General features: G+C 50.0%; 2 long non-coding RNA genes across 2 annotated transcripts in view; both read left to right on the forward strand.

Moving 5' to 3' along the window:
- LOC138358932 (uncharacterized) overlaps positions 1-16770 on the forward strand; it is a 68144-nt gene extending 51374 nt beyond the window's left edge. The window contains exon 2 of the long non-coding RNA XR_011225650.1: positions 15631-16770. This is a non-coding gene — a long non-coding RNA (uncharacterized lncRNA). The remainder of the gene's footprint in view (positions 1-15630) is intronic.
- Positions 1-21619, forward strand: part of LOC138358933 (uncharacterized) — a 601113-nt gene that overhangs the window by 453617 nt on the left and 125877 nt on the right. The window lies entirely within an intron of this gene.

Here is a 21619-nt window from a genome sequence, read left to right on the forward strand (position 1 = left end):
TACTCCATCTTTTTCCGGAGCAGTAGAGCTGCCACTTTTTAAAGCATCAAGTAGCTCATCCAGAGTTATCTCAGTGTTTCAAGGTGTAGGGCCTCACTAAGCCCCGTTTTCCCCTCCCAGGACCTCCCCCCTTCCCCCGCCAACCAAGGTGCTAATCACTTTAAAAGCTTTTAGTGTGTGCGAATTTCTATCCCCAGTTCAGTAATGGGTTCCAGAAGGGCGGTTCGCCTCTAGTTAGGCAGTTGGGTAGGCCGTTTTGAGGGCCCCAGCCTTTCATTAGATCTTCCTGGAACACTCGTCAGGCTTGTACTCCACTGTACTAGCCATCTGGTTACCGTAATGCTGCCGAGACCAGGCGGTCCTTTAGGGACTTGCCTGGTCTCCAGGCCAGCATCGGGGGTTCTTGTGGGAACCTGTCCTTCGACGGGTGGTTGCTGTACGTGTCATGTAGCCAGGTCCACACGTCCCAGAGTGCTGCTCTGAGAGGTTCTTCTAGGCCCGTGTAGAAAGTTGCAAGGAAGATGCTGTGAGCTAGGGGATCGCATCGTGTTGGTCGAAGTTTTTTTTTTTTATTTTTATTTTTACATGCAAGCATGCAAGATAAAGACAATAAATACAATAAAATATCAGAGAAAACAAAAACAAAATACAGAAGCTACCGGCCAGAAGGACCGACAGCACAGGACAATAATTAGCAAAAATGGAGGAACAGCATACATCAAGACAAATTAAAGAACAAAAACAATAAACAAGCAAATAATGTAAGCAAATAAACAAAACAAACACCGGCCAGAAGGACCGACAACAAAACACATCATAATTTAGAAAAGGAAACATAACACAAGACAATGCACACACCAACAAATCATATATATAAACAAAGGGAAAATTAAAAAGAAAACACAATACAACATTGTAATACAAGGTAATACATGAAGAGAATACACACTCTGCAAAACACCGGCCAATCAGCGGACATACTTGCCCGGGAACAAAGCCCGGGGGAAACGCACATTGAACGCCTCCCAACGTAACCACCCCCAAGGGTCTCGTACACCCACCGGGGACGCCATGTCATCCGGAACCCTAGCTACAAACACTCGCAAGCAGGGGACCCAAATGGTATCACTCCTGACGTGAGTAACTGCCACAATCCCCAACATCAAGGGAACTCTCCCACCATGAAATTCCCCCGGCTCGTCATTCAGCAGTAACTCGGCAATCGCCGACCAGTGACTTGGTGGCATCACCGACGCCGGCAACACGTCCCCTGTTGTAATCCACAAGTTAGTAGGGATTATTAGCTAAAGGATCATTACTACAACACTTAACGAATGATGATTGGAAGTACATGTTAAGTAGAGAGACTATGGATCACATATCTAAGAAAGGTCAAGGGATTAAGACCACAGCTGCGTAGCCAAATTAATAATTCCTGGAAAGAGGAATTATTCTTCTTCAGGCTTCTAGGAACAAGATTACCGCTTCTAGGGATAAGGTTAATCGGATTATACCTTCCTTGAGAGGCGGGGTGAAATGGTTGAGGTAGATGGCTGATTGGGGCCAGTTTGATTGTGGGAGTTGAACTGAGAAGTCCTCTGGATCTCCGTTTGCCGGAATCTGGAAAGAAAGAAATATACCACACATGTGCCCCACAATGGCCTAGTCCCTTTAATTAACGAAATCCTCTGACCTGGTCTCACCTGACCCTTCTTTCCTCCGTTTAGTAACCACCATTCTCACCACAACCCGACGTCTACCATTTCCCGAACATTCCCACACCAACTAAACCAGAACCACACTTCCTTCATCTCGCACAGTGTTCCAAAACCTGTTTGCGCTGCCATCAAATATGTCGTGACGCTGAACCCCGGTTCATTCCGAACACAGCGATTACACAACACACAGCACCTTGCCTCAGCAACCGTTACTACCACCTATACTCCTACACACCAGACCCTTGAGGCGTACCACTAGGTTTGTACGGGAACACAATGAATGAACATATGGAAGGTATTTAAAGGCCGTCGGGTTTTGTCATTTAATTACAAAGAATAGACTCTGACAAATAATAACATATTAACATGCTCTATTAGGTCAATACACTTCCAATACCCATACCCACAACGGTTGCTGAGGCAAGGTGTTGTGTTGTGTAATCGCTGTGTTCGGAATGAACCGGGGTTCAGCGTCACGACACCCCCAGGTCCCCAACACACACCCTCACAAGAGGGGGCTGGACATAAGACACCACTACCGGGGCACCAGCGTCCACGGGCACACCACCAGACGACTTCAGGGAACCAGGGCAGCGCGCATCCTTCCGTAATGTCACAACCAGGCCACGCCCAGCACCAGCAACCACACCATCCCTGGGAACGGGAGCCACCACCACCCACTGCGGAGAACCCCCAGGCGGAGAAGGAACGGAAGGCACCCCTGAGACCTGGGCACCAGCATCAGCAGGCACATGAACCTCTGCCACCACCAACCGTGGAGACAGCGACACATCCGGTTCCACACCGTCAACTCCCAAGGACCGACAGTCACCGAATTCCCCAACATTGGCCCAGGCAGACGACGAGCGCCTGGAACGCTTGGGCTCCGGCCGGAGATCGTCAGAGCCGGAAGCGGACCCAAAAACACGGGTCCCACCAGCTGGACGAACCGACGGCCGACGCAGAACGGCATCAGCCTCCACCACGGGGGGAACTGGCCCACCCACAGCAGGAGGCGCCGCAGCCACTCCAGCACCCAGCACATGCGGGACCCGAGGCGAGAACATATGGCCAGGCGCAGCAGCCGAAGACGAGGGAGAAGGCGGCGGCGCGTCACAATGATCACTAGGAAGGCCTTCAGGAGCAGCGGAGACAGCGACAGGAGCACGTAGACCATCCGATGGCACTGCAAGACCCGAAGGAGAGTCTGTAACAACCGGAGGAACGTCCGGCGACGTAGGGGGAGCCTCATCCGCTAACTGAACGCTCACTGAGCGTTCAGTTAGCGGATGAGGCTCCCTCAAAACTGAGGGGAAAAGGCTTTTGTGTCCTGGTATTTCACCTTTCGATGTCCCCTCCTGGTTAAAGGAGAGGAAGTATCGTTAGGGCAAAATGCTACAACGGGTACAACAGACTGTTTCGTAGGACCTTAGTCGTTTTACTCTTTACTTTACTTTACTCTTCAGCCCGTAAAGTAGAATTGTTTTGTCTGAGCCATGTTGTTGTTTTTATATTTAGCTACTCAGAACGAAATGTCTCTATAGCACGGGATATGATGAGCCCGTAATTGAGTTCGGTTATCTGTGATAACCTTGTTACTGTGATATTTGGGTCAAACTTTTAAATGTAGGTGGGGTTTCCTCCTTTTTCCCTGTTTGTTTCTTTCGCTTCTGTTTTAGTGCACTAGTTTTACCCTTGTTTTAATAACATCATCTTGGTGGCGGAAAGTAGTGTAAAAGGAGACACATGGGGAATAAAAATTTTCAGAAACGGTTGGGCACTTCCATGCCGACTTGGGTCCCGGGGGCGGATTTATTTATTTATTTATTTATTTATTTATATATATACAAGAAGGTACATTGGGTTTGTGAGAATACATTGGATAGTACAGTATTTACATTCTTGTAAAGCCACTAGTACGCACAGCGTTTCGGGCAGGTCCTTAATCTAGCAGATAATTATAAGTAGGTAATTTCAATCAGAATTGATAAATGATAAAGATACATTACAAGAGAAAAATGAGATGAGAGATAAGTAAGTATATTAAAGCACATTGTTATATTAAAGCTCTGATTGATTACATTGACAGCTTGATTAGTAATTTAAACAAGGTTAATAGACACCATACAGCAGATTGCAGATTGATTCGACCAACAACTGATTTTAAGCGGTTAGGTTAGGGCATGGTCGGCGCGCACCTGGCTTGCTGGCGGGGTGGGGTGGTGGTCTGTTCCCCACAGGGGTCCCCAGGGCCCACCACCCAGGGTGTACCTGAGCAACTCCTGCCCTATCCTAATCTGTTTTTTCTCGATACGTTGCGTGCTTTTAAGATGAGTCTAAGGCATCAAGAAGGGGGTCCCTACTTATGAAAGGTAAAGAGGATTAATGTTCAATAGATTCAAACCAAAAAAATACACTGGTGAAAGGCATATAAACGTTTTTGGAGTATTTAATAGCATGAGCAAAATTCACGATTTGGCCCGGGGTGTAACCAGAGTACTACAGTATCAATTTGGGGGTCCCTACTTATGAATGGATCAGATCAGAGGGTGAATGTTCAATAGATTAAAACCAAAAAACACAGTTGAAAGCGAATATGGAAGTTTTTGGAGTACTTTAATGATGCTATGACTGAATAGTATAAGGAGCCCTTGGCACAGCTCCATTTTCTGTAATGGTCACAGGTGAGTGGAGAGAACGGGGCGCGATTTTTTGACCAATCAGGAGCCGAGTAGAAAAATTCTCTTTCCGTCCCGGGTCATGGGCCAATCAGGTGAAATTTTCCTTATTTGTCGCGGGCTGTCACGTGACATGACGTCGGCAATAGGGACCCCCCTACCTATGATTTCCCCAGTGGGGTCAAGCATACAAGGGGGGGATCAAGATTCCTTACAAAGACCAAGTTGGATATTTAGGTGTAGTAAACCTTATCTTGAATTTGCATGATACTGTGGGGTACATTGACATGAAGGGCGAATCATAGAATAGGATCTGCATGTGAGATGGGTCATATTAGGGTTTTAATGAAGTTAAGATAGCTTTAAAGAGTCCTGTGTGCTTGATGGTGGGTAAATGTTCAATCAATAATTTTCGTGTTTTTAATCTGAATGAGGGGTTCTAGTTTGCGTTCTAGTCGTAAGATGAGTTCCTTAGTATATTTGCAATGGAAGATGAGCTTTCAGTACTCTATATAATATGAAATGAGGTCAAGAAAGACATGTTTGTGTGCGAGAAGAGTCAGGTTGGAAACTGTTTATTTCAGTCATCCCCCCTCGGCTTTGCTCCATTTTCTGTAGCCAAAGTAAAGATTCCATTTTCTGTGAAATTCAGTTAAGTACTGGTGATTAAGCAACCCGTTCTCGCAAATTTAATAAGTCAATATTGACTTATTAAATATGTGCATAGGTGACATACTTAACATAATAGATTCCCTTAAAAAGATTCATAGAAAACACCGACCTTACCTAACCTTGTTAGTATCTTAAGATAAGCATCTTATTGCTTCGTAATTACAATTATTACCTAACCTATAATAGGTATAGGTTAAGTAATAATTGTAATTACGAAGCAATAAGATGCTTATCTTAACATACTAACAAGGTTAGGTAAGGTCGGTGTTTTCTATGAATCTTTTCAAGGGTATCTATTATGTTTAGTATATCACCTATGCACGTAGTTAATAAGTCAATATTGACTTTACGAATTTGCGAGAACGGGTTGGATTAAGGCGTGCTTGCATTTGTATGGTTCTAACCTGTTTACAGATTTTATAGATAAATTTGTCGAGCCTCAAATTAGATTTTAATATGAAAAATAGCATCAAATGTATGTATCTTTTGTAATAAACGTTACAAACATTAACATTATCTGTCATATTTAATAGAATACAAAAAGAATGCTAAATAGTGGGGCCTCAGCCATATTGTGTTAGGTATGACGCCCCATTGTACATTATTAACACTTGTAACTATGAAGGAAAATAATTTAGTGTTTTGAGTAATTTAATATAAACTAGGAATCTGTTCGCTGTTCATATTCCGTATGAAATTGCATTTTTTTTTAACACCTTTATAGCTCACAGCTATTGTGGTGGGGGGCCCCAATAACTCATGTTATGCGACTACTGTTGCTATGCAATACTTTTTGATATGTGTAAAAATTTAAAAGTCGAATCCATCAGTTGCCTTTTTTGTCAGTGGTGGTATATCAAGCGCAAAGGTTTTCAGAAAATGTTAGACCTCCACCTTTTGAAAAGTGTGAAGATAAATTCATGCTAGTAAGAAGGGCTAGCACGAGTTAGTAAGAAGGCAGCTAGCATGATTTAGTAAGCAGGGCTAGCATGAGTTAGTAAGCAGGGCTAGCATGAGTTAGTAAGCAGGGCTAGCATGAGTTAGTAAGCAGGGCTAGCATGAGTTAGTAAGCAGGGCTAGCATGAGTTAGTAAGCAGGGCTAGCATGAGTTAGTAAGCAGGGCTAGCATGAGTTAGTAAGCAGGGCTAGCATGAGTTAGTAAGCAGGGCTAGCATGAGTTAGTAAGCAGGGCTGGCATGAGTTAGTAAGCAGGGCTGGCATGAGTTAGTAAGCAGGGCTGGCATGAGTTAGTAAGCAGGGCTGGCATGAGTTAGTAAGCAGGGCTGGCATGAGTTAGTAAGCAGGGCTGGCATGAGTTAGTAAGCAGCGCTGGCATGAGTTAGTAAGCAGGGCTGGCATGAGTTAGTAAGCAGGGCTAGCATGAGTTATTAAGCAGGGCTTGCATGAGTTGGTAAGCCGGGCTAGCACGAGTTGGTAAGCCGGGCTAGCACGAGTTGGTAAGCAGGGCTAGCACGAGTTAGTAAGCAGGGCTAGCATGAGTTAGTAAGCAGGGCTAGCATGAGTTAGTAAGCAGGGCTAGCATGAGTTAGTAAGCAGGGCTAGCATCGGTTAGTAAGCAGGGCTTACTAACTTTCGCCAACTGTATTTAAAATAATACGTCAGATAGAAATTGTTTCGCATTGGTATTATATTTACTTTATAAATTTCCTCTATAAAAATGAAATGCCATTGCGCATTATGATCGCTTTATATTGAATATTGCATAAATACTTATGAGATTTCATAAAATAATATTTTAATGAGCCAGGTTTGGAAGGCTTTGTTTTTAAAATTATTATTCCCTTTTTTTTAATAATAATAAAATTATTAACATTGACAAACATTTGCTCTTGAAAAATATTGTCTTTTAAGACTTTTATGTGCTATAAAGTTGTTGAGATTTTCAATACTTAGAGTACCAATCGTTAAAGCTTTCTTTTTCCATCACAAAGAAAATCTTTCTTTCTCCCACATGTTTCATCATTTGCACTGGATGCTGAGCAACCTTCGTGCAAGTCCTGGCTCAGTTCCCCAACATCCAAACTATTGGATATTGCAAATTTCACTAAATGATGCGGTATCTTAGTTGACCCCCCCTCTAATTAGAAAGCTTTTAATCTCTAAACATTTGAGTGCCAAGAACGACTCTCGTGCAGGCTCGCGTTCAGTTCCCGACTGAACGAATGCACCAAACCGGGAAGGCTATGTAGCACCATCAAATGTGCAGAATAATCAGAGGACGCTAAATATCACCAAGGATGCCAATACGAGAACAAAAACGCATAAGGCGAACGATATCAAAAGTATCCGAGTCACCAAGAATTCTATCGAGGGACAGATGACCGCGAGGGGCGGTCGGAAAGCAAGACACACGCTCGTCCTGGAAGTCAGGACATGCACGACCGTAAGAGGGACAATGCAACTAGGACAATAAGGAGCAGGGCGGCGCTCCATCAAGTGACCATGGGTTAAGCGAGTATGGCCAAGACGCAACCTCGCCAGAGCTGTTTCCCACCGCCGGTTACGGTGGAAGGAGGACGGCCACGAGGAAACACAACATTTAAGAGTACGTAGCTTGTTACCAGTAACAGACAACCAAGAAGCCTGCCAACGGGTAAGAACTGAGGAATGGATAACTGGGTAAAAGTCGGAATACGGAATGCCTTTACGAGAGATGGGACAAGAGCGGACAGCTTCCTTAGCGGCAGCATCCGCACGCTCATTGAAAGACACACCAATATGGCTGGGAACCCAACAAAACTCAACCGACTTAAATTTACTGTGAACGAGAAACAGCCAATGCTGGATCTCGACAACTACCGGATGAACCGGATTAAAGGACCCGAGAGCCATGAGGGCACTACGAGAGTCAACAACAACCACAAAGGAAGACTGACAACGAGAAAGCAGGAGACGAAGAGCATAGAGAATAGCATAAAGTTCTGCTGTAAAGATGCTAGTCTCCGGAGGCAAGCGACACATATAAGTGCGATCAGGAAAAACAACAGAGTAGCCAACACCGTCCGCTGACTTAGACCCATCGGTGAAGACAGAAACGGAGCGGGAGTGAGAAGAAAAGTGCTCGAGGAAAAGGCGTTTGAGAACCGTAGGAGGGGTAAAAGCCTTAGTGATACGGGTCAAGGAAGTACAAAACCGCGGAAGAGGGACCCTCCACGGGGGCAAAGAAGGAACAACACGAGGAGAAACATCAGAAATACGAACGGAGAGAGAATCCTGTAGGCGAGATAACCGGACAGAAAGAGGGAGGTGGTGAAGAGGAACAGGAACCGCAGGAGGGGTAAAAGTTAAAGCACGACAGAGGCGAGAGGAAGGATGTTGCAAGGACCGCGCAAGATAGCGAAGACAGTAGCGATCACGGCGGTCCTGGAGAGACAGGAAGCCAGTGTCAACATACAAGCTAAGGATGGGAGTCGAACGAAAGGCACCAGAACTGAGGCGCAACCCAGTATGGTGCAAAGCATCAAGACGGCGAAGAGTAGAAGGAGAAGCAGACGAGTAAGCAGGGCAACCATAATCGAGCTTAGACAGGACGAGAGAGGAATGTAAAGCAAGGAGTGCGCGCCTATCTGCCCCCCAAGAAGTATGGGACAAGACCCGAAGGAGGGTAAGGGCCTTAGAGCACTCAACACGGAGGTAAGAGATATGGGGAGACCAAGACAAACGAGTGTCAAGGAATAACCCCAAAAGCTTCGCGGAATCTTTGTATTCAAGGGGATGACCATAAAGCGACAAAGAGGGACGAAGAACAACCCGTTTCCGCGTAAAAGTCATGGCACAAGTCTTAGAAGTAGAGAACTTGAAGCCATGACCTGTGGCCCAAGACGACACGGCATCAATTGCAAGTTGAAGCCGGCGTTGAAGGAGAGGCGAATCATCACCCTGACAACAAAGGGTAAGATCATCGACATAGAGAGCGGAGAAGACACCAGAAGGAAGAGAGGAAAGAAGACCATTGAGGGCAACAAGAAAAAGAGTAGTGCTCAGAACACTACCCCTGGGGCACACCTTCGTATTGCTGAAAAGAGGGAGAGAGAGCGGTACCAAGGCGCACCCGAAAGGAACGACGAGAGAGGAAGCTGCGGAGAAAGAGAGGGAGATGACCACGAAGGCCAAAAGAATGAAGTTGAGATAGGATATGATAACGCCAAGTGGTGTCGTAAGCCTTTTCTAGGTCAAAAAGGACGGCAACAACGGAGGTCTTCGCAGCAAAAGCAGTACGAATATAGACCTCCAAGTTCACCAGGACATCTGTCGTGCTGCGGCACTTGCGGAAACCAAATTGAGAAGGGGAGAGGAGGTGATGGTGTTCCAGGAACCACATCAGACGAACGTTAACCATACGTTCAAAGAGTTTGCAGACACAACTTGTGAGAGCAATAGGGCGAAAGTCCTTAGGGGAAGTACCCAGAGACCCCGGTTTGCGAACAGGGAGGACAACGGCATCGAGCCAGTCCGCAGGGACTGACGACGACTCCCAGATCCGATTATACAGACTCAGTAAATACTGAGACGTGCTCGGAGGGAGATGGCGAAGCATCTCATAATGAATACCATCGGAGCCCGCCGCCGTAGAACCGCAGAGGGCCAGGGCAGAACGAAGTTCAGAGAGAGAGAAGGGATCATTATAGGGAAGCTGAAGACGAGTGCAGAAATCTAAAGGACGAGACTCAAGGACAGGTTTACGAAGAAGGAAAGATTGGGGAAGATGAAGACCAGAGCTAACAGAAGAAAAATGGGAACCCAGTTCGGAAGCGACCTGCAACGGGTCCGCCACAAGAGTATCATGGAGGTGAAGGACCGGTGAAACATCGGGAACGAACTTACCCGCTATCTTGCGGATACGCTTCCAGATCTGGGCCAGAGGGGTCTCGGACGTAATTGTCGAGACATAAGATGCCCAACATTCACGTTTAGCCGTACGGATGGCCCTACGGGCCACCGCACTCGCTTTCCGAAAGAAAAGAAAAGAATCGGACGTCTGCCTACGGCGGTGCCTCTTCCAGGCTGCACGCTTACAGCGGACAGCCCGAGCACAGTCCGCATTCCACCAGGGAACGCACTTCCGTGGACCCCGAGAGGAAGAGCGAGGAATAGAGCGGAGGGCAGCGTTGAAGACAGTGTCATGAAAAAGGAGGAGAGCGCGAGAGAGAGGCAGAAGGGAGAGGTCAGGGAGAGCAGCACTGAGGGTAAATAGAGTCCAGGCTGCCTTAGCAAACTGCCACCTAGGGAAAGAGAGGGAAGGGCGAAAAGAGAAAAAGGAAACAAGGATGGGGAAATGATCACTTTCATGGAGGTCATCAAGAACCTGCCACGTGAAATCTAAGTAAAGAGAAGAAGAGCAGAGAGAAAGATCAAGACAAGAAAGGGTGCGAGTCCGAGAGTCCAAATGAGTGGGCTCACCAGAATTCAGAAGAGACAGGGAAGAAGAGAGGAGAAACGGCTCAAGGAGGCGACCCCGGGTATTCGTCAGAACGTCACCCCAAAGAGAATGACGACAATTGAAGTCACCCAGCAGGAGCACAGGCTCCGGCAAGGAGTCCAGGAGGTGTTTCAAATCAGGAAGAGAGAGCGGGACACTCGGGGGGAGATAAATGGAACAAACTGTGTACCATTTCCCCACAAAGATACGAGCAGCAGAACAATGGAGAGGCGAAGGAAAAAGTAAAGGAACAAAGGGAACATCAGCCCGAATCAAAAGAGCAGAAGAATTAGAAGCCCCAGCAATGGCTGGGGGGGGGGGGGAGAGAAAGGAATAGCCACGAAAACGACCAGGACGAGCACCAAGCATTGGCTCCTGGAGACAGACACAAAGGGGCGAAAACCGCGAAATCAGAAGTTGGAGTTCGAGGAAATTGGCGTAATAACCTCGAACGTTCCATTGAAGAATGGACAACGACGAGAAGAGAAAGGACAAAAACAGAACAAGGAAGAAACAAAGGCGAAAGAGCAACAGAGCACGTTAAAGAATATCAGGGTCGGGATCAGGGTCAGCAAAGTCAGGGTTAGGGGGCATGGGTAAACTGAGCAAAGACGGAGGGAAGGAAACGGGAGAACAGAGCAGAGGTGGGCGGGCAGGGTCTGGAGGAGGAGGAGGAAGAGGAGGAGACAACGGAGAGGAGCCGTCAAGGACAGCAGCAGGAGGAGGGGGAGTAGAAAGAGGGGAGTGCACCCCAGCAAGAGCAGCAACCGAAAGGGAAGCAGGGGCCAAAGAAACCTCCATAGCAGGAACAGGGGGCGCAAGCACTGAAACGGGAGGGGAAGGAGCAACAGAGCCAGAAGGAGGAGCTGAGGAAGAAAGCGAAGCCTTCTTACCCGCCGGGGAAGAGGAAGGAGAGGAGCCAGGCTTACGCTTCTGACTTAAAGAGACCGGTGTCCCAGCAACTACGTACCGGGCAACGGATTCCAGCGTCTCAACAGGAGAAGCCGAACGAGAGCACACACGACGACCGTTAGGAGAGCGATGGACATCCGCCCGCACCGACAGGCGGTGGGGAGAGCCAATAGATGGAGGAAGAGGATGGGAAGGAGGATCGGAGGGGGACGAGGAAGAAGACACAGAAGACACGACAGACCGGGTAGAAGGAAGGGGAACCCCAGACAGAGGACCAGGAGGAAGATCCTTCGGGAGAGAACCCAAAGGAACGGAGGAGGGGGCAGTGGGCGCATCAGGGTCCAAGGCCCGGAAACGGTTGTGAGTCTGAGGAAGGCGGGAAGGACGTGGAGAGGAAGAGCGCAACACACGAGCATAAGAGATATTAGCATAAGGCGGGAGCCGGCGAACCTGGCGCCTCGCCTCAGGAAAAGATAAACGCTCCCGGTGCTTCAGGTTGAGGACGGCTGCCTCAAGCTTGTAATGGACACACGCACGGGAGAAGGTAGGATGGGCCTCACCGCAGTTGAGGCAACGAGCCTGGGGAGAAGTGCACTCCGATTTAGAGTGACCTTCGCCACCACACAAAGGACAGAGATACAGTCCCGGAGCAGCGGAGGGCACCATGCCCAAACCTCCAGCACTTGTTGCAGAGCCGAGGAGAAGGAATGTACTCCTGGACAGAGCACCTGGCACCAGCAAGAATGACAGAGGGTGGAAGGGTCCTACCATCAAAGGTAATCTTCACAACCCGGAGGGGTTGACGGCGACTACCACGAGGGGGACGAGTAAACGTGTCCACCTGGAGAATAGAATGACCCTTGGCAGCGAGGATATGTCGAATATCGTCGTGGCAGTCGCGCAGGTCCCGAACACTGGTCGCAACATGGGGCGGGAGCAAAATAGTGCCAACACTGGCATTCAACTGAGCGTTCTTCGAGACCCGAACGGGGGTCTCGCCAAGGCAGGATAAGGCAGCCAAGCGGGAAGCAGCATCCTGAGAAGGAGCAGCAACGACACGTGTACCGAGACGAGTGGGGTTGAAAGTAATGGAGGCATCCACGGAATCAATGAGATGTCGATGGAGGGAGAAATCGTCAGGAGGCGCAGAATCAAGAGGGAGGAGATCAAAATATTTGGCCCACGAAGCGGGACCAAACAAGGCTTGATAGGTAGCAGAACTGGAAGGAATCGAGCGAGGGCGGCCGTGACGAGAACGGCGGTGAGAACCCCCAGAGAGAGAGGGGTTAAAAGGCGCAGTAGTTACAACTAGAGAAGGAGCCGCGCCAGGGGACGAGGTAGTCACCACTGGGGGCTTGGGGCTCGACCCAACCACAGAGGAGGGAGGGGAGCCAGGGGAAGGAGTCAGAGAGGCCAAAGGAGGAGCAAGGTCGGGGCCCAATGCAACGGAGGCTACAGAGCCCGGTCTTCCAATACGGACCGACTCGGGGGCTTGGTCGCCCACCCCACGAGCCTGAAAAGGTAAGCCAGAAGCAGCCGAAACAGGGGTTATCATCTTGACGAAATTACGAATTCACTCACGAATGTGCCCCCACACCCACCATGGAGCCACAATTAGAGGCAGGACACCCAACAAGAAGCTATCGCCGATCTTGTCGGGGCCTCCTAGGGGTGCGTCGTGAGTATACGCCCCACAAACGCCACCTTAAGAAACCGACAGTCCGTCGAGATCGGGTTCAGTGACGAAGTGGGGATTGACAATAAAAGGTTCCCCTCGCTCTCGACGTCGGGTACTGCAGTTCTACGGGTGCATGAGTATGCCTCCTCAAGCACCCGGGCGTCAAAATAGAAGAAGTCCATGGAAGAACCAGAACGAGCAAAAGGTCGGCAGGAAACGGCCAGCAGATAGGAGAAGAGGGGGGAGAAAAACGAAACAGAAGGAAAAGGAAAAGGTGCCCAGCAGAATTGGAGAGGACGGCAGCAGGAGCACAAGGCTAGAAAAGGACAGAGGACTGTCCGAAGGAGCATCACACTCCAGCAGCCGCCCACGAAGCCCCCACACGGCGACAACGAGCTGAGCGGGGAGGGGGTATGGGCCAATAGGAGGAGCTGCCTCGTATGGGCCAATATGAGCTGCCTCGTATGGGCCAATAGGAGCTGCCTCGTATGGGCCAATAGGAGCTGCCTCGTATGGGCCAATAGGAGCTGCCTCGTATGGGCCAATAGGAGCTGCCTCGTATGGGCCAATAGGAGCTGCCTCGTATGGGCCAATAGGAGCTGCCTCGTATGGGCCAATAGGAGCTGCCTCGTATGGGCCAATAGGAGCTGCCTCGTATGGGCCAATAGGAGCTGCCTCGTGTGGGCCAATAGGAGCTGCCTCGTATGGGCCAATAGGAGCTGCCTCGTATGGGCCAATAGGAGCTGCCTCGTATGGGCCAATAGGAGCTGCCTCGTATGGGCCAATAGGAGCTGCCTCGTATGGGCCAATAGGAGCTGCCTCGTATGGGCCAATAGGAGCTGCCTCGTATGGGCCAATAGGAGCTGCCTCGTATGGGCCAATAGGAGCTGCCTCGTATGGGCCAATAGGAGCTGCCTCGTATGGGCCAATAGGAGCTGCCTCGTATGGGCCAATAGGAGCTGCCTCGTATGGGCCAATAGGAGCTGCCTCGTATGGGCCAATAGGAGCTGCCTCGTATGGGCCAATAGGAGCTGCCTCGTATGGGCCAATAGGAGCTGCCTCGTATGGGCCAATAGGAGCTGCCTCGTATGGGCCAATAGGAGCTGCCTCGTATGGGCCAATAGGAGCTGCCTCGTATGGGCCAATAGGAGCTGCCTCGTATGGGCCAATAGGAGCTGCCTCGTATGGGCCAATAGGAGCTGCCTCGTATGGGCCAATAGGAGTTGCCTCGTATGGGCCAATAGGAGCTGCCTCGTGTAGACCAATAGGAGCTGCCTCGTATATGCCAATAGCAGCTGCCTCGTATGGGCCAATAGCAGCTGCCTCGTATGGGTCAATAGCAGCTGCCTCGTATGGGCCAATAGCAGCTGCCTCGTATGGGCCAATAGGAGCATTTGGCCATGAACACATTCAGAACACCTCGAGTGAGAGCAGCCACACCCAGCCAGTCTCTCTCACTCCAACATCTTACTCGCCAACATTGCCCCTCCCACTATACTGTTATAGTTCTTATTACACATGTTCTATATACCTATCTACATGTTTTATTTACCAGAACTATGCAAGTAAGCCGGTATTGTGTCCAAACAGTACAGTGGCCACCATACACTGCATGAAAAATCACACAGACGACGCTACGATTACGTCACCTCCCTCACCAAAATAGCTCCTCTTAACATTCTTCTGTTGCTGTTCTTACACTATATACACACACTATATATACCCATGTACATATGTGTTGCCCATAGCGAACCACTAAGCTAGTATGGTGAGCAAAACAAGAGTGGCAGCCACACACACACAATGAGGCTACCTCAATTCTCGCCCTCCCTCCCTCACCAAAATTCCTCCTTCCACAATACTACGCACAACGCTAATTATAACCACAATCCTACTATTATCACAATCCTGGTCACTAATTCCTGTAAATGAATAATTGATCACACATTTAGTTTGAAAAGGAACCTAAGAAATCATTTGAAGATTCCTAGATGGACGAAATAATGCTGTGGCTAGCGCTGTGAACATCGTGAACAGCATTGAATCACTGATATTTGAACATTGTACCCAGTCATTATCACACTCAGGCTCTTCTATAACACTATCATAGCTAAATAATACAAGTTACATATATATTTTGACATTATTAGGCGATGCTGTGGTCACACTGAACAGCAGTGCTGTGCACTCATGCTGCAAGCGCCAGCCTTGGTTGCTCACACACTACTGAGGCTTCCACATCCGGGAATGTGGACCACGATTTTTTTTAAAGATGGTGTCTGTTTACAAGAGCCCTGAGGAAGCTGATGTGAACCCCATGTAGCCGCGGGAGTTTTGAATGGAACGTGAAAAATACAAATACCCGGAGGCGCGTTGTGCAAACCAGACGTGAGCCTGCAGGCGCGTTGCGCAGTTTAAGGGATAATCAGGTAAAAATAGTCAGGTGGAAAAATAAATGGGAACAAAGACTAGAGTTATATTTGTGCTAGTTTCCCCAGATATATGTCCCATTTTCTTTCAATTTTGTTCCAGAGAAAACATCCGGTCAGTGGTAGCCAGATGCCAAATCGAGTCTCCAGAAGAAAAATTCACCCAGCGTCGCAGGGGTATCACGTGACCTGACGTCATCAATAGGGGCCCCCCTACCTACGAGTGACCCAGTGGGGTCAAGCATACAGAGGGGGTCAAGGTTCCTTACAAAGAACAAGTTGGATATTACTGTGTAGTAAGCCTTTTCTTGAATTTGCAAGAAACTGTGGGGTTCTTGGTCATGGTAGGCAATCCAAGGAACCAGGATAGCATGTGGGGGTTGGATATTTGGGGTTTAAATGGCTTCTGAGTCGTGTGTGTTTCATGGTGGGTAAATGTTCAATAATTGTCGTGCTTTTAACCTGAATGAGGGGGTCCTAGTTTACATTCTAGCCGTAAAATAAATTCCTTAGTATATTTCCTATGGAAAATGAGCTTTCAGTACTCTATATAAATTAAAAATGAGGTCAAGAAAGACATGTTTATATGTGTAGTGTTTTAGGTTGAAACTGTTTACCCAAGTCATTCCTGAGCTCTTGCACCATTTTCTGTAGCCAAACTAAAGATTTCATTTTCTGTGAAAGCAATAATAATAATTTAAATTTAATAATTGTCTGTGTGAGCCATTAATCATTTAGCCAGAGAATGTTTATCATATTGAAATCGTTCCCCAAACTAGAATCACATCATCACCATAGCAAAGCTTACATCACTATGTATAATTATAAAAAAATCATCAATAGGGGATTTAATGAACAAACGGGATGTTTAAGGGTCAACTGCGATAAACTGTCATTATTTGAACATGCAGTCGGTTGGATTTTTTTGCAATACAAAACATAGCAATGCTGCATTTTCTATAGTTCTAAGCGCTTTATATTTATATTTGCAGAGGTTTGAATTTATTTTTAATATGGAAATATGCCACAAAACAAATGTTAACCTTTGAAATAAAAATTTAGAAAGCATTGGGTTAGAGTTATGCAATTTTTAGAATTATACACAATTTCCCCAGTTGCATCAGCCATTTTGTGTGGGGCAGAGTCCCAACTTCAATATCTTAACACTTGTAAAGATTAATTAACTCTTTAGTGTTCAATTAATAAAAGTTTAATTTCTTGTAAAATATATATATGTTCTGTATTAAGCTATATTTTTTGGCATCACAACAGATCACATATGTTATTGTCGAGGGTCCCAATATATTTGGAATTTCTATCATTGATATAATCACCGAAGCTACATATATATTTCTGAAATTCTATCCCCAAGATTCCGTAAGTACAATTATAACAGTTATCTCAACAATAGTATTTCTTAAGCCATTGGAATAAGGGACAGCATAAAGAAAACCGTCCTATGGCAGGTTATAATAACTTACGGAATCACCTACCTGCAGAAGCCGAAAAATCAGCCAAATAAACTCTTCTGAGCTTTTAGAAAAAAAAGCAGAAAGGATCATCAGGGCAAAATAGAGAGACCTCCGACAAGCCACCGGCTTCCTGCCCTCGTTGAAGCTACCTACTAGCATTAGCAGCCAGTCACGAAAATTAATAAATAAAAAAAAATCATGTTTTGTGCGGAACTGCCTACCCGCCAAGGCTGTAAAATTAGTAAAAAATAAAAACACCTTCAAACTTAAATACACTCACACCTCTGAACCGGGAACAACTACCTCTCACACCCCTTCCCTTCCCCAGCAAATGTCCTACAGTCTTCCCGAAGCCACCCCACTCACGCATGAATCTACATGATTTCGCAAAACTATAATGTATCCAAAGGGAACACCGCTACCCAAATCCCTGGGCGCATATCAGCAATGATCTTGCAAAAAAACCAGCGTTGAATGTAATGAAACGCCATTTTCTGGGCGAGTCCCGGAGGCTCCCCGGAGCTATCCCAGGCTGATATGCTAATGTCAGACTTTGGCATCAGTCATGTGTATGGAGTTCTTAGGCCTACCGGGGACTACGGCCAGAACCGGGCCCCCTCAGAGAGGCAAGGGGAGCAATGGCCTATAGAAGCCCCCGTGTAGTTGGAAGCATTCTATGTCTGCCATCGACCGGAACAGGCACCCAGAAAGGTAAGCGCCCCAAAACAAACCCCTATTCTGGTTAAAATTGCTACCAAAAACCGAACTAGTGGATAGAACTCCCCAACCGAAAACAAGCAAACTAGTGTGACGTCACACACTGCCGCGCCGCTGTCTGCGCAGCTCCCCCCTCCCCGGGAGGGGGAAGGGGGAGCCCCAGACCCCCCGCGCCGGCTACCCACACCTCAGTTCTTGAGGCTGGATGTCAAAAACGCGAAAAACCGCCGACCGGAGGGAGGGAGGGATGCCGGGGAGCCTCCGGGACTCACCCAGAAAATGGCGTTTCATTACATTCAACGCTGGTTTTCTGGGGGGAGCCCCGTCGGCTCCCCGGAGCTAACTACCCACAGACAGAAAAAGAGGTACTTACCCGGGAGGCGGTCGTCGCTCACCCCTCAACTCGAAGCCGAGACAACTGGCTGCAACCGCCGACCCAAAGCAACACAGGCCCGACGAGGCCCAGGGACATTCACAAGGTAACGAGCAGCCAGGACCCTGTTCGACCGCCAAAATCCCCGCGCCCGAATATCAGACCAAAACATATTCCCAAAGATGGCAGCAAGAGCCGCGAACTTACGAACGTCATGGGCACGGGGATAGACCGCAGGCTGGCTGGACCTAATAACCCTGCGGACGACCTGAGAGACCCGAACCCGCGAACAGGGAAGAAGGGAAACCGGATCAACCCACAGCGCGTCCCCGGACACAGAAGCTGTGGCGCGCAAATAACGGCGAAGCGCCGCAACCGGACACAAAACATGATGCACCCCCGGCCTGACCAACCAAGCATCAACCACCCATGGACCCCTCCGGAATGCAGCAGTCTCATTCTTCGCCAGAAAAGAAGGAGACGGCTGCAAACGAACAAAACTATCACCACAACCAAAAGAGCAGAAACCCCTGAGCCGGAGGAGAGCATGAAGCTCCCCTACCCGACCCCCAGAGGCCAAAGCCAACAAGAAAAGTGCCTTGGAAAAACAATCCTGGACCGAAGGGGTCACAACGAAACGAGGAGATGAAAGGAAAGCGAGCACTCTGTCCAAAGACCAGGACGGCTCAGGCGACGCATGAGCAGGCCGGAGGTGAAACAATGCACGAGACAGCTTGCGAAACGGCGCAGACGTAACATCGATACCGAAAGCAAGCTGAAGCGGCTCCGCCAGCGCCGCACGATACGAGCGACAGTGTTAGGCATAAGATGACGGTCCTGAAACAACCACGAGAGGAAGGACAAGACCACCCGAACAGACAAGGAGCTAACACGACGAAGACGCAAAAAGAAACGGAAGGACCGCCAGGAAACTTCATACTGCCGCCAAGAAGAAGCCCTCAGGTGGGACACCAACAAGGAGGCCACCTGATCACCATAGAGATGATAGACTCGAGTCAAAAAAACCATACGCGAAGACTCGAGGAGAAGATCGAACCAGCTACGTGACGTACCGGTCCGATCTGCTGAAAGAGGCGGAGCCGCGGGAAAACCCTCGGGTTCGGACACCGAGCAACCAGCGCCTGAAACCAAGGCTGGGCCGGCCACCAAGGGGCCAGAAGGACAACTCTCCCCCGGTAAGTCTCTAAGCGAGTCAGGACCTGGAGCAACAGCCGAACCGGGGGAAAGAGGTACAGGAACCCCCACCTCAACCAGTCTAGCCGAAAGGCATCGACCCCGACGGCCTCGCAATCTGGGAAGGGCGCCACATAAACGGGAAGACGCCGCGACCACGCCGACGCGAAGAGGTCCACTTCGGGGCGCCCGAACGTCTGGCAAAGCCAACGGAAGGACTCGTCGTCGACCGTCCACTCCGTGGAGAGGGGAACGAAGCGAGACAGGGCGTCGGCCAAGACGTTGGACACGCCCCGTACGTGAACCGCCAGGAGAGCCAAACCCCAAGAACTCAGCAGACGAGTCACCCAAAGCGACCAACCCCAAAGAGACAAGGACCGCATCGAACCCCCGCGGTTCAGGCAATGAACCACCGGAGAGCAGTCCGAATGGAGCCGAATCGTCGATCCGCGGGCCACCCGAATCCTCCCCAGAGCAAACCACACTGCCGCGAACTCCCGCACTGTACTGTGAGCTCGACGGAAGGACGGATCCCAACGCCCCTGGCCGGCCTGGTGAGCACTGGTCACAAAACCCCAGCCGAGAGACGACGCATCCGTGTACACATCGAGCGAGGGCTCGAGTAGGCGCCAAGGCACAGAACCCCGAAAAACCCGAAGAGGAAGCCAGTGACGCAGCAACCGACGCAAGGCCCCCGGGGGTCGAACTCTGCGATCGCGAGAGAGGCGGAAGGGGGAACCCCGAAGGAACCAGAACAGCCGTCGAAGCCAAACCCGACCCGGCGGGTAGACCACCATCGCGAAGTTCAGGCTCCCGCACAGCCCCTCGAGCAACCGCCGGGTGACCCGAGGGCCCTCCAGAAACAGACGAAGGCGGGACCGCAGCCGCAGGAGAGACTCCAGAGGGAGAGACAAGGAGGCGGTTCGAGAGTCCCACACGAGACCCAGCCAAGTCCGAACCTGAGAGGGAACCAGATGGGACTTCCTCCAGTTCACCAAGAACTCGGCGAGCTGGGAAAGAACCAAATCCCTGGCTAGCAAGCAAGCTGACTGGCTGGGAGCCCAAACCAGCCAGTCGTCGAGGTAGGCCAACACCCGAACACCTAGGAGACGCAAACGAGCCACCACAACCCGTGTAAAGCGCGTGAACACGCGAGGTGCCAGGTTCAACCCGAACGGGAGACAACGAAAGCGGTAACTCAGACGCCCCACAACAAAACCGAGCCAGTCCCTGAACCGCGGATGAATCGGGACATGCCAATAAGCGTCCCGGAGGTCCAGGGACACCATCCAAGCTCCCGGCTCCAAGAGGAGCCGAACCTGAGACAGCGTAGTCATCCGAAAGGAGGGGCAATGAACCCAGGGGTTCAGACGGGACAAGTCCAGAATGAACCGCAGGTCCGCGCAGTCCCGTTTCGGAACCGGAAACAGACGGGAAACCCATCTGAGGGACGACGACGTTTCGACGACGCCCAAACGTACCCACTCCAAGACGACTCGACAGAGCGCAGGGGAAGAAACCTGCCCTGCCAGCCCCGACCCCCCAAAGGGGGGAGGGGCCACCCAACGCCACCGCAGGCTGCGAGACACGACCCGAAAGGCCCACGAATCGTGGGACCAGGCGCGGGCGAACAGCGCAAGCCGCCCCCCCATCGCCCCATCAAGGGGGCAAACCGCGAAAGGGCCGGCGACCCTTACGAGACCCAGAACCCCGCACAGCGCGAACACCGCGCCGACCAGACGAAGGAGGGTCCGCAGGAGGAGCCAACCCCAAACCTGACACCAGAGGCCTACCACGACGAGAGGAACCCCGAGCCCTGGTACGACCTTTCCGGGAAGACCCACCCCGGGACCCCCGGAAAACCAACAAGTCCGACATCGGACGACAAGCCGCCGACGCAGCCTGAATAAACTGCGCCACGGCCGACTCCCCAAACAGGAGAGGACAAAAAGGTGAAGAACGCCTAAGAGCCAGAGCCCAAGCAGATTCCACGGAGGAACCCAGCACCGCCTGCCGACACGCGAGACGGGAAGCATAGAACAGGGAAACCGCATCCCGCAAAATCGGCGTGAACAGCTTCAACAAGGCAGCCGACGAACGCGCAGCCGAGGACAAGGTGCCGGACCCCGGGACGGACCCAAGCGTCCCCACATCCTCCACGAGCCAATCCGAAGACAGCTCCAGGAGGGAACAGAACCGCAAGGCCGAACACAAAAGGCCCCGGGCGCGCAAGTCCTCCGCCACGAGCGCCGCCGAAAGGGAGGGAACCTGCACATGGAGCTGAATAACGCCCACATCGCGGGGAAGGGCAGGGGCAAACAAGCACTCATTCAGGT

The sequence above is a fragment of the Procambarus clarkii genome, chromosome 8 (assembly GCF_040958095.1).
Source record: "Procambarus clarkii isolate CNS0578487 chromosome 8, FALCON_Pclarkii_2.0, whole genome shotgun sequence".
NCBI classification, from domain to species: domain Eukaryota; kingdom Metazoa; phylum Arthropoda; class Malacostraca; order Decapoda; family Cambaridae; genus Procambarus; species Procambarus clarkii.